Raw genomic sequence first — 12,567 nt, 5'->3', positions numbered from 1 at the left:
GTTATAAATGAATAAATACGAATGTAAACGGGATAGAAGTCAATAAAACTATAATAAGCAAGGCTACGCCCCCAAGGAGCTCAGGGACAACAGGCCAGGCCCCCGCGGAGTGTAGGGGGAGTGCCACTCCCTCAAAGAGGATAGGGATGAGAGGCCACACCCCTGAGCAGCCAAGGGACTCCAGGCCATGCTGGTGAGGGGCCAGGGTACACCAGGCCACGCCCTTGAACGAAAGGCCACGCCCTCAATGAGCACAGGGTGGCCAGGCCATGCTCTTTAGGAACACAGGATGCCAAGCCATGCCCCTGGAGGACAGGCCTTGCCCCCAAGTAGCATTGGGACGCCAGGTCACACCCCTACCCACAGAATCATCATTTCTGCCAGGGCACATGCCAACTGACACGGCTTCTGCCACCCAAGCCACGGCCCCAAGGCCTCACCTCTTACCAAGCCAAGCCATCTCCACCCACTTCTTACCAGACCATGACTCTTAGGCCTCAGGCAGGCCAGGCCACTCATGACCCAAGGACAGTCCAGCTCCATGACCACTCCCACTGTGACACCACACCAGACAGACAACACCCCCCAACACCTCTATTTCCATTAAGCCCCGCCCACCTCGTCACAATGATGTTCCCTGGCCCCGCCACCAGCCTCATGGCCCCTGGGCCCTACCCCTGAGGCGCTAATGCCCACTGAGCTGTTCCCGCCAAGTCAGGAGTGCCCTAGGACTCTGCCCATAGCCTCACTTCCCCTAGGCCCTGTCCCCAGTCGCTAATGCACACCTGGCCCTACCTGCCAGGTCAGGATGTCCCTTGGGGCCAGGCCCCAAGCCTCACTTCCGGTAGGCCCCACCCCAGAGTCTCTAATGCCCACCGGGCCCCGCCCACCACATCACAATGATGTCCCACCCGGCCCCACCCTCATACCAATGCATGGATCCTACACCACACCCCCAAGTACCTCGCTGCCCCCTAGGCCCCACCCACTGAAGCCCTCACATCCTCCAGGCCCTGATCCCCCAATATTGACTGTACCACCTAATGCCTGCCCGCATGCCTGCCTGCCTCGATCACCCATCTTTCTAAAATCCCAGGCTACAATAAACACTAAAAATTTACAAAAAAAACCCATAACTACTATTATGTCATAACTGACATTATTTGCTCAACCAATCTGAGTAGCCTTAAGCTCAATGTATAAAGATTGTATCCTGGGTTATCTGAGCAGTGGATGATCATGAGAGGATGTTGACTGTACCTCCTAATGCCTGCTTGCCTGCCTGCCTGTCTGCCTGTTTAAAATGATCACCCATCTCTCAGAAATCCCAGGCTACAATAAACAGAAAAAATTACAACAAATCAGAGCTACTATTATGTCATAATTGACGTTATTTTCTCAACCAATTTGACATCCTTTAAGCACAATGTATAAAGGAATGTATTTAAAATCCTTCTCTTCCCAAATGTGTTGAGACAGTCCACGACATTCTGTTTTGTGAAGCCTGGGATTTCACAGAGAATGGTGATTATGACAGGATGTTGACTGTAACTCCTAATGCCTGCCTCTCTGCCTGCCTGCCTGCCTGCCTGGCTGCTATGATCACCCATCTCTCAGTAATCCCAGGCTACAATAAACAGAAAAATTTTACAAAAACCTAGCTACTATTATGTCATAATAGACATTATTTGCTCAACCAATCTGACTGCTCCTAAACAAAATGTATAAGGGATTTGGGGGCATGCTGTATACCTTATTAAATATGCTTGCCTTGGCTGCGAATGTGGCCCAGAAGAAAAGTGCTCGCCTCGTACACATGAAGCCCTGGGTTTGGTTCCTCACCACCACATATATAGAAAAAAGCTGGAAGTAGCGCTGTGGCTCAAGAGTTAGAGTGCTAGCCTTGATCAAAAAGAAGCCAGGGACAGTGCTCACCCCGACTCCACACCCCAGGACAGGCAACAAAAACAAAAACAATGAAACAAAAATGCTTGCCTTCCCTGATGTGTTCCAAAAGTGCACGAAGTTTGGTTTATTATAGCCTGAATTTTCTGAGAGAAGGGTGATCATAACAGGATGTTGACTGTATCTCCTAATGCCTGGATCCTGCCTGACTATCTGCCTGCCTGCCTGCCTTCCATGGTCACCAATCTCTCAGAAATCTCAATAAATCTACAATAAACAGAAAAATTTACAACAAATCATGGCTACTATCATGCCATAAATGACATTATTTGCCCAACCAATCTGACTGGCTTTAAGCACAATGTATAAAGGATTTGGGGGCATGGTTTTTTACATTACTAAAAATGCTTCCTTTCCCATATGTGTTGAAACAGTGCACAATGTTCTCTTAATTGTGGCCTGAGATTACTGAGCGTAGGGTGCTCATGACAGGAAGTTGACTGTACCTCCAAATGCCTGCCTGCCTGCCTGCCATGATCACCCATCTCTCAGAAATCCTAGGATACAATAAACATTAAAAAAATCACAACAAATCATAGCTGATACTACATCATAATTTACATTATTTGCTCAACAAATCTGACTGCCATTAAGCACAATGTATAAAGGATTTGGGGATATGTTGTTTACATTATTAAAAATGCTTCCTTCCCAGATGTGTTATGACAGTGCTCGAAGATCTGTTTATTGTAGTCTGGGATTTCTGAGAGAACGGTGATCATAACAGGATTATGACTGTAACTCCTAATGCCTCCCTGCCTGCCTGCTTGGCTGCGTGCCTACCTGCCTTCCTCTCACCATTCCTGCCATGACCGACCATGTCTCTGAAATCCCAGGCTACAAAAAACAAAAATTTTACAAGAGGACATAGTACTATGTCATAATTAAATTATTTTCTCAACAAATATGCTGCCCTCAAAAACAATGTATAAAGATTTGGGGGCATGTTGTATACATTATTAAAAATGTGTACCTTCCCAGATGTGTTGAGACATTTCACAAAATTCTGTTTATTGAAGACCGGGATTTCTGAGAGAAGGGTGATAATGGCAAGGTGTTGACTGTGTCTCCTAATACTTCTGTCCTGTCTGTGTAAATATTTGGGGCATGTTGTATACATTATAAAAATGCCTGCCTTCCCAGATGTGTTGAGACAGTGCACGAAGTTCTGTTTATTGAAGCCTGGGATTTCTGAGAGAGGGGTGATCATGGAAAGATGTTGACTGTATTTCCTAATACCTCCATCCTTTGTGCATGCCTGGCTTCCTCCCTGGCTCCTTGACAGCCTGCCTGACATGATACCCCATCTATCAGAAATCCCTGGCTTCAATAAACAGAAAAAATTTCCAACAAAACATAGCTACTATTATGTCATAATTGACATTATTAGTCAACCAATCTCACTGTCCTTAAGCACAATATATAAACAATTTGGGCTAATGTTGTATACATTATTAAAAGTGCTTTCCTTCCCAGCTGTGTTATGACAGTTCTCGAAGATCTTTTTATTATAGTCTGGGATTTCTACGAGAAGGTTGATCATGACAGGATGTTGACTGTACCTCCTAAGTTTTGCCTTCTTGCCTGCCTTCCTGCCTTCCTGGTAGCTTGCCTGCCTGTCTGCATGCCTGCCTGCTTTTGTGTCTGCCTGCCTGCCTGCTATGATCTCCCATCTCTGAGAAATCACAGGTATTTTAAACTGAAAAAAATTACAACACAACATAGCTATTATTATGTCATAATTGACATTGTTTGCTCATCCAATCTGACTGACCTTAAACACAATGTATAAAGGTTTTGTGCGCATGTTGTATACATTACTAAAAAAGCTTCCCTTCCCAGATGTGTTGAGAGAGTGCATGACGTTGTGTTTATTGTTGCCTGGGATTTCTAAGAGAAGGGGTATCATGACTGATTGCTGACAGTACCTCCTAATGCCTGCCTGCCTGCTTGCCTGACTTCAGGCCTATCTGCACGCCTTCCTGCCTGCCTGCCTGCTCGCCTGTGTGCCTTCCTGCCTGCCATGATCACCGATCTCTCAGAAATCCTAGGCTACAATAAACACAAAAATATTTACAGAAAAACATAGCTATAATTATGTCTTAATTGACATTTTTTGCTTAACAATCTGAATGGCCATGTGCACTATATATAAAGGATTTGGGGGAATGTTGTATACATTATTAAAATTCTTGCCTTCCCAGCTGTTTTGGTCCAGTCCACGAAGTTCTGTTCATTGTAGCCTGGGATTTCTGAATGAGGCTTGATTGTGACAGGATGATGACTTCAATTCCTAATTCCTGCCTGCCTGCCTGAGGGCCTGCAATGATCACATATCTCTCAGAAATCCCAGGCTCAATATACAGAAAAAAAATTACAAAAAAACTTAGCTATTATTATGTCATAATTGACATTAATTTCTCAACCAATCTGACTTCCCTGAAGCACAATGTATAAAGGATGTGGGGGCATGTTGTATACATTATTAAAAATTCGTGCCTTCTGAGATGTGTTGAAACAGTCCACGAAGTTCTCTTTATTGTAGCCTTTGATTTCTGAGAGAAGGGTGATCATGATAGGATGTTGACTGTTACTCCTAATGCCTGTCTGCCTGCCTGACTGCCTGCCTCCCATCTTGTCTGCCATGATCAACCTTCTCTCAGAAAGACCAGGCTACAATAAACAGAAAATCTTTTCAACAGGATATAGTTAGTAAAATGACATCATTTACATCATTTACTCAACCAATATGACTGTCCTTAAACACAATATATAAAGGATTTGGGGGCATGTTGTATACATTATTAAAAATGCTTGACTTCAGGGGCTGGGGATGTAGCCTAGTGGCAAGAGTGCCTGCCTCGGATACTCGAGGCCCTAGGTTCGATTCCCCAGCACCACATATACAGAAAACGGCCAGAAGCGGCGCTGTGGTTCAAGTGGCGGAGTGCTAGCCTTGAGCGGGAAGAAGCCAGGGACAGTGCTCAGGCCCTGAGTCCAAGGCCCAGGACTGGCCAAAAAAAAAAAAAAAATGCTTGACTTCACACATGTATTGAGACAGTGCACGAAGTTCTGTTTATTGAGGCCTGAGATATCTGAGAGAAGGGTGATCATGACAAGATGTTGACTGTATTTCCTAGTGCTTCCCTCTGCTCTGCATGCCTGGCTGCCTGACTGGCTCCCTGCCAGCCAGCCTGCCTGCCTGCCTGCCATCATCACACATCTCTCAGAAATCCCTGGCTACAATAAACAGAAAAAAATTTCAACAAAACACAGCTATGATTATGTCATATTTGACATTATTAGGCAACCAATTTGACTGCCCTTAAGCACAATACATAAAGGATTTGGGGGCATGTTGTATACATTCCCTTCCCAGATGTGTTGAGACAGTGCATGAAGTTCCCTTAATTGTAGCTTGGGATTACTGAGAAAAGTGTGGTCATGACAGCATGTTGACTGTAACTCTTAACTGCTGGCCTGCCTGCCTGCCTGCCAGACTGCCTGTCTCCCTGCCAGCCTGCCTCCCAAGATCACCCATCTCTCATAAATCCCAGGATACAATAAACAGAAAATAATTACAAAAAAAAACACAGCTACTATTATGTCATAACTGACATTATTAGCTCCAACAGTCTAACTGCCCTTAAGCAGAATGTATGAAGGATTTGAGGGTATGTTTTACACATTATTAAAAATGCTTGCCTTCCCAGATGTGTTTAGGCAGTGCAGGAAGTTATGTTTATTGTAGCCTGGTGTTTCAGAGAGAAGGGTGATCATGACAGGATGTTGACTGGCCCACCTAATGCCTGCCTCCCTGCCTGCCTGCCTACCTACCTGCCTGCATGCCTGTCTGCCTGACATGGTCACCCATTTCTCAGAAGTCCCAGGCTAAAATAGAGGAAAAAAATTACAACAGAACATAGCTACTGTTATATCATAATTGACATTCTTTGCTCAACCATTCTGACTTCCCTTAAGCACAAGGTATAAAGGATTTGGGGACATGTTGTACACATTACTGAAAATGAAGGCCTTTCTGGATGTGTTCAAACAGTGGACATAGTACTGTTTATTGTAGCCTTGGATTTCTGAGAGGCTGATAATGACAGGATGTTGACTGTATGTCCAAATGCCTGTCTTCCTGCCTGCCTGCCTGCTTGCCTGCCTTCCTGCCTACCTGCCTGCCATGCTCACCCATCTCTCAGAAATCCCAGGCTACAATAAACAGAAAAAAATTAACAAAATCACAGACACTATTGTGTCATAATTGACATTATTTGCTCAACCATTCTGACTGCCCATAGGGAAAATATATAAAGGTTTTGGCTGAATGTTCTATACATCAATAAAAATGCTTGCTTTGCCAGATGTGTTGAGATGGTGCACGAAGTTCTTTATATTGTATCCTGGAATTTCTGAGAGAAATTTTAACATGACTTGATGTTGACTGTACCTCCTAATGCCTTCTTGGCTGCTTGCTTGCCTTCTGGCCTGCCTGCCTGACTTTCTGCCTCCCTACCTGCCGGCCTTTATGCCTGCCTGCCATTATCACCCATATCTCAGTAATGGCAGGCTACAATAAATAGAAAAAATTACAAAAAACACGTGGCTGCTATTATGTCACAATTGACATTATTTGCTAAACCAAACTGACTGCCCTTAAGCAAAATACATAATGGACTTTGGGGCATGTTGTATACATTATTAAAAATGCTTTCCTTCCCAGATATGTTGAGACAATACATGAAGTTCTGTTTATTGTAGCCTGGGATTTCTGAGAAAAGTGTGATCATGACAGGATGTTGACTGTACCTCCTAATGCCTGCCTGCTTGCATCCCTGCCTGCTTGCCTGCCTGTCTCCCTGTCTGCCTGCCTGCCATGATCACGCGTCTCTCAGAAATCACAGGCTACAAAAAACAGAAAAAATTTACAACAAAACATAGCTGCTCTTATGTCATAATAGACATTATTTGCTCTACCAATCTGATTTCCATTAAGCGGAATGTGTAAAGGATTGGGGGCATGTATATAATATTAAACATGCTTGCATTCCCAGATGTTTTGAGACAGTGCATGAAGTTCTGTTTATTGTAGCCAGGGATTCCTGAGAGAAGGGGGATCATTAGAGGATGTTGACTGTACCTCCTAATGCCTGCCTTCTTGCCTGACTGCCTACTGCCTGCCTGCCCTTATCATCCATCTCTAAGAAATCCCAGCCTACAATAAACAAAAAATTTACAGCAAAACATAGCTACTATTAAGTCATAATTGACTTTTTTGGCTCAGCGAATCTTACTGCCCTTAAACACAATATATAAAGGATTTGGGAGCACGATGCATACATTATTAAGAATGCTTGCCTTCGCAGATGTATTGAGACCATGCATGAAGTTCTGTTTATTGTACCCTGGGATTTCTGAGAGAATGGTGATCATGACAATGTTGACTGTACCTCCTGCCTGTCTGCCTGCTTGCCTGCCATGATAACCCACCTCTCAGTTATCTCAGGCTACAATAAACGCAAAAATTTTACCAAAAAAATAGCTAATATTAGGTTATAATTGACAATATGCTCAACCAAACTGATTGCCCTTAAGAATAATATATAAAGAATATGTGGGCTTGTTGTATACATTATTAAAAATGCTTGCCTTTCCAGATGTGTAGAGACAGTGCACGAAATTCTCTTTATTGTATCCTGGGATTTCTGAGATAAGGGGGATCATTTTAGGATGTTGACTGTACCTTCTAATGCATGCCTGCCTGAATGCACACCTGCCTGCATGCCTCCCTGCCTGCCTGCCTGCTATGATCACCCATCGCTCAGCAATCCCAGGCTACAGAAAACAGCAAAAATTTACAACAAAACATAGCTACTCTTATGTCATAATTGACATTTGCTCAACCAATCTGACTGCCCTTAAGCACAATGTAGAACAGATTTGGGAGCATGTTGTATAGAATATTAAAAATGCTTGCCTTCCCAGATGTGTTGAGACCATGCATGAAGTTCTGTTTATTGTACCCTGGGATTTCTGAGAAAAGGGTGATCATGACAGAATGTTGACTGTACCTTCTAATGCCTGTCTGCCTGCTAGCCTTCCTTCCTGCCTGCCTTCCATGTTCACCCATCTCTGAAAAATACCAGGGTACCATAAACAGAAATTATTACAACAAATCATAGCTAATATTATGTCATAACAGACATTATTTGCTCAACCAATCTGACTGTACTTAAGCACAATGTATCAAGGATTGGGGAGCATGTTGTATGCATTATTAAAAATGTTTGCGTTCCCAGATGTGTTCAGACACTTCACGAAGTCCTGTTTATTGGAGCCTGGGATTTCTGACATAAGGGTGATCATGACAGCATCTTTACTGTACTTCATAAAGCGTGCCAGCCTGTGTGACTGTCATTTTCACAATTTTCTCAGAAATCCCAGGCTATATTAAACTCAAAAAATTTACAACAAAACATACCCTCTATTATATCTTTATGGACACTATTTGCTCAACCATCCAGGTACCCTTAAGCATAATATATGAAGGATTTGGGGCATGTTGTATACATCATTCAAAATGCTTGCCTTCCCAGAGGTGTTGAGACAGTACACAAATTCTGTTTATTTTGTACTGAGATTTCTGATAGAAGGGAGATCATGACAGCATGTACTGTACCTTGAAATGCCTACCTGTCTGCCTGCTTGCCTGCCTGTCTGTGCGTGACAGTGCATGAAGATCTGTGATCTGTTTATTTTACCCTGGATTTCTGAGAGAAGGGTGAGCATGACAGGTTTTCAACTGTACCTCCTAATGCCTGCCTGAACACCAGCCTGCCTGTTTTGCCCACCTGTCATGATCAGCTTTCACTGAGAAATCCCAGGAGACAATAAACAGAATAAATTTACAACAAAACATAGCTACTATTATGTCATAATGGACATTATTTTGTCAACCTATTTCTCTACACCTACGCATAATATATAAAGGATTTGGGGCGATGTTGCAAACATTATTAAGATGTATTTCTTCCCAGATATGTTGAGACAGTTCACCAAGTCCTATTTACTGTAGGCTGGGATTTCGGACAGATGGGTGCTCATGACAGGATGTTGATTGCCTCTCTTAATGTCTGTATTCCTCCATCCTGCATGCCTGTCTGCAAGCCTGTCATGATCACCCTTCTTTGAGAAATCCCAAACAACAATAAACAGAAAAAATTTACAACAAAACATAGCTACAATTATGTCATTATTGACATTATTTGCTGAACAAATCTGGCTTCCCTATAGAGGATTTGGGGGCATTCTGTACACATTATTAAAAATGCTTGCCTTTGGAGATGTTCTGAGACCGTGCAGGATGTCCTGTTTATTGTAGCCTGATATTTCAAAGAGAAGGGTGATTATGACAGGGTGTTAACTGTAACTCCTACTGTCTGCCTGCCTTCCATTCTGTAGGAATGTATTCCTGCTTTTGTTCATCACGATCACCCTTTTCTGAGAAATCCCAGGATACAATAAATTTAAAACAAAACATAGCTCATCTTATATCATTATGGACATTATTTTTTTAACCAATCTGGCTACACTTAAGCATAATAACGGATTTGGGGGCATGTTGTATACATCATTAAAAATTCTTGCTTTCCCAGCTGTGTTGATACAGTGCCAAAGGTCTCTCTGTTTGTAGACTGCGATTTCTTATGGAGTGGTGATCTTGACAGAATGTTGAGTATACCTCCTAATGCCTGCCTGCCTGCTTTTCATGTTCACCCATCTCTGAGTAATCCCAGGATACCATAAACAAAAATTGTTGCAAGTCATAGCTACTATTATGTCATAATTGACATTATTTGGTCAACCAAATTGTGCCCCTAAGCACAATACATAAAGTATTTGGGGGCATGCTGCATATATTATTAAAAATGCTTGCCTTCCCAGATATGTTGACAGAGTACATGAAGTCCTGTTTATTGTAGCCTGGAATTTCTGAGGGACAGGTGATCCTGACAGAATGTTTTCTGCACCTCCCTATGTCTGTCTGCCTTCCTGCCTGCCGCCTGCCTGTCTGCCTGCCTGTCATGATCACCCTTCTCTGGGAAATAGCAGGCTACAAATAACAGAAAAAATTACAACAAAACATAGCTATTATAATGTCATAATTGACATTATTTACTCAGTCAATCTATCTGCAGTTAAGCATAATGTACAAAGGATTTGGGGGGCACATATGCTTGCATACCACCTTTGTTCAGATGGTATAGGCAGCTGGAGGCACCATTCAGCTTACCTTTCAGCTTAGAAAGTAAGCTCCATGTCAGCTCTCCTTTCCCTAGAATCCAAGCTGCAGTATACCCTAGCATTTTCCACAGGCCCTGACTGGGTTGGGCTGGGCTGAGGCCTCTGCTGGGTGTGCTGGCCACATGCAGTGTGAACTTCCAGCATGACTTGCTCCTGCAGCATTCATGTGCACACATCTCTAATTTTCTACACCCCATTGAGAGAAAGTTTCTGAGTTCTGCACTCCTTCCTGGAATAGCTATGTTCTTATTCGGTGGGCATTGCTTTGGGGCCTTCACACAGTAGCAGAGTCTGTGAAGAACCATGACTATCTTGTCAGGCACCCTAGTTCAGCCCTGTCTAGTACTCCACCTGGAGGCTGTGGTTGTGCCTGCCCAGAGGGAAGGGCATTGTCTTCTGACTGACAACCCTCTATCCTACTCAACCAATCAAAGGAAAAATTGCCCCAGATTCTGCTAGAACTGTAGCTGGACAAAATGCAGAAGGCAATGGCAGGTAATCTAGCACTTCAGACTCTCCTCACATGTGTCTGGGTGCCATCATCTTCCCACTGAAATTCTGAGGACCAGCTGAAGCTGCTAAGTTGTGCCGGTATGCTGGATCTCCTTCGTGGAGGGAGAGGGCTGGGGAGCATGTTCTTCAGGAGTTGGGCATGGAGGTACCATCCAAGGCATTGTTCTCAACTCCACACATACAGCACTATGTTTTAAATTTTGTCTGATGACCAGGAAGGTGCCCATGGCTTCATTGAATGCTCTGTCCTGTATTGCCTCTTGAGTCTCAGCTGCATTGTACCCCATGTCACACATGACTGCACAATAGTGGGGTCCAGCTTGCTGGGTAATGGCTCAGCAGGACCCAGGCCACACACCCTATCAACACTCAGCCATGGGTGCTCAAGTGACTGGAGTCCACAGTCAGCAGTTGGGAAAGTAGGTCATGTCCCTTTGCAGTTAGGTATAGTGGACCTGGATGTCAGTAAACTTCCTCCCCTCAAATGGGAATTTTTCCATTGACATCATATACAAAATAATGCCTAAGTTCCAAATGTCCATCTTGTAGGCATCATACATTTTGTGTAGGAACATTTCTGGGGGTCGGAATTTCAAGGCTCCACAAACTCCCTTTATCAACTGCCCTAGGGTCTTCCTGACACTCAACACAAAATCACTGACCTTGCAATTGTTTTTAGCATAGCAGGATGTTGGCTGGAGTTCTCAGTGTGCAATTCCATTCTCATGAATGTGCACAGCACTCACGATCTGTTTGAACAGCCTCCTTGTTTCATGCTGGAATATGGGGCTGCAGCAGGATTTTCAGATCCAACCCATGGGGTGTCCCCACATGGCCAGATCCATGACAAGTTATAGACAGTTTTTATCCTCCACCACCTCGAAAATCGAATGACGTGTGGGTGATATATGCTCTTGACAATGCCCACCTCGTTTTCTATGGCCTGGAACTCCAGGTCTTTCTAATGGAGAACTTTCCCGGCCAGCCTTGTTTCTGTGAGGGGATGATGGGAAACCTTCGCATATCCAATGCTACCATGGCCCGAGGGTCTCCTTCAATTGATACTGATAATGATGGTGATCTCCTCTTCCTCTTCCGAGGAAGAATTAAAGGAAACTTTGTGGTATTTTGACATCTTCCCACTGGGATGGCAAGTAGTCAATCTTATAATTATCTAAAATGTTCTAAATGAAGATGACACATAAGAAATCTTCACCAAAATGAGATAAACAAAAAAAATGAGTAAATGAAAACACCGGGATAATGAAAAGAAATACCCAAACCACACCAAGACAGATCCCTCCCCCCCCACACACAAATAAATTATTAGAGTCCTTTGAAGTTAGTCCAGCAGGTCACCAAGAAAACTCCCCATGCTGTAACTGACAAATGTGAAGAGCAGCTTCTTATATACCCTACTGGGGATGCCTCACAATGCCTGATGACATCACAGAGCAAATGGACCAATCACAAGTGGGACAAGTTACATCAGTGAGAATGGACCAATCAGGGCTCAGCATGCACCCACTCATAGGTATGTTCTTGAGCCTGGAGGACTGTTGCCAAGGACGCCAGTACATGGGACGATGCTTCTGCTCCCCTGGAAGCCATGTGGGAACCATAAGAAGAGGACACTGGCCAGTGGCCCCTGAACTTTGTGGGATGGGGGTAGGAGAGCAGGGTACCTTAGGTTTTCCCCTGGGGGAACATCACCCAGTGTATTCAGTCCTTGTACAGAAATTACACCACTTTTCTTGTCCCATAGTATTACCTATATCT

This window comes from Perognathus longimembris, chromosome 18 (genome assembly GCF_023159225.1).
Source record: "Perognathus longimembris pacificus isolate PPM17 chromosome 18, ASM2315922v1, whole genome shotgun sequence".
Lineage (NCBI taxonomy): Eukaryota > Metazoa > Chordata > Mammalia > Rodentia > Heteromyidae > Perognathus > Perognathus longimembris.
Note: the sequence above shows the minus strand (reverse complement) of the source record.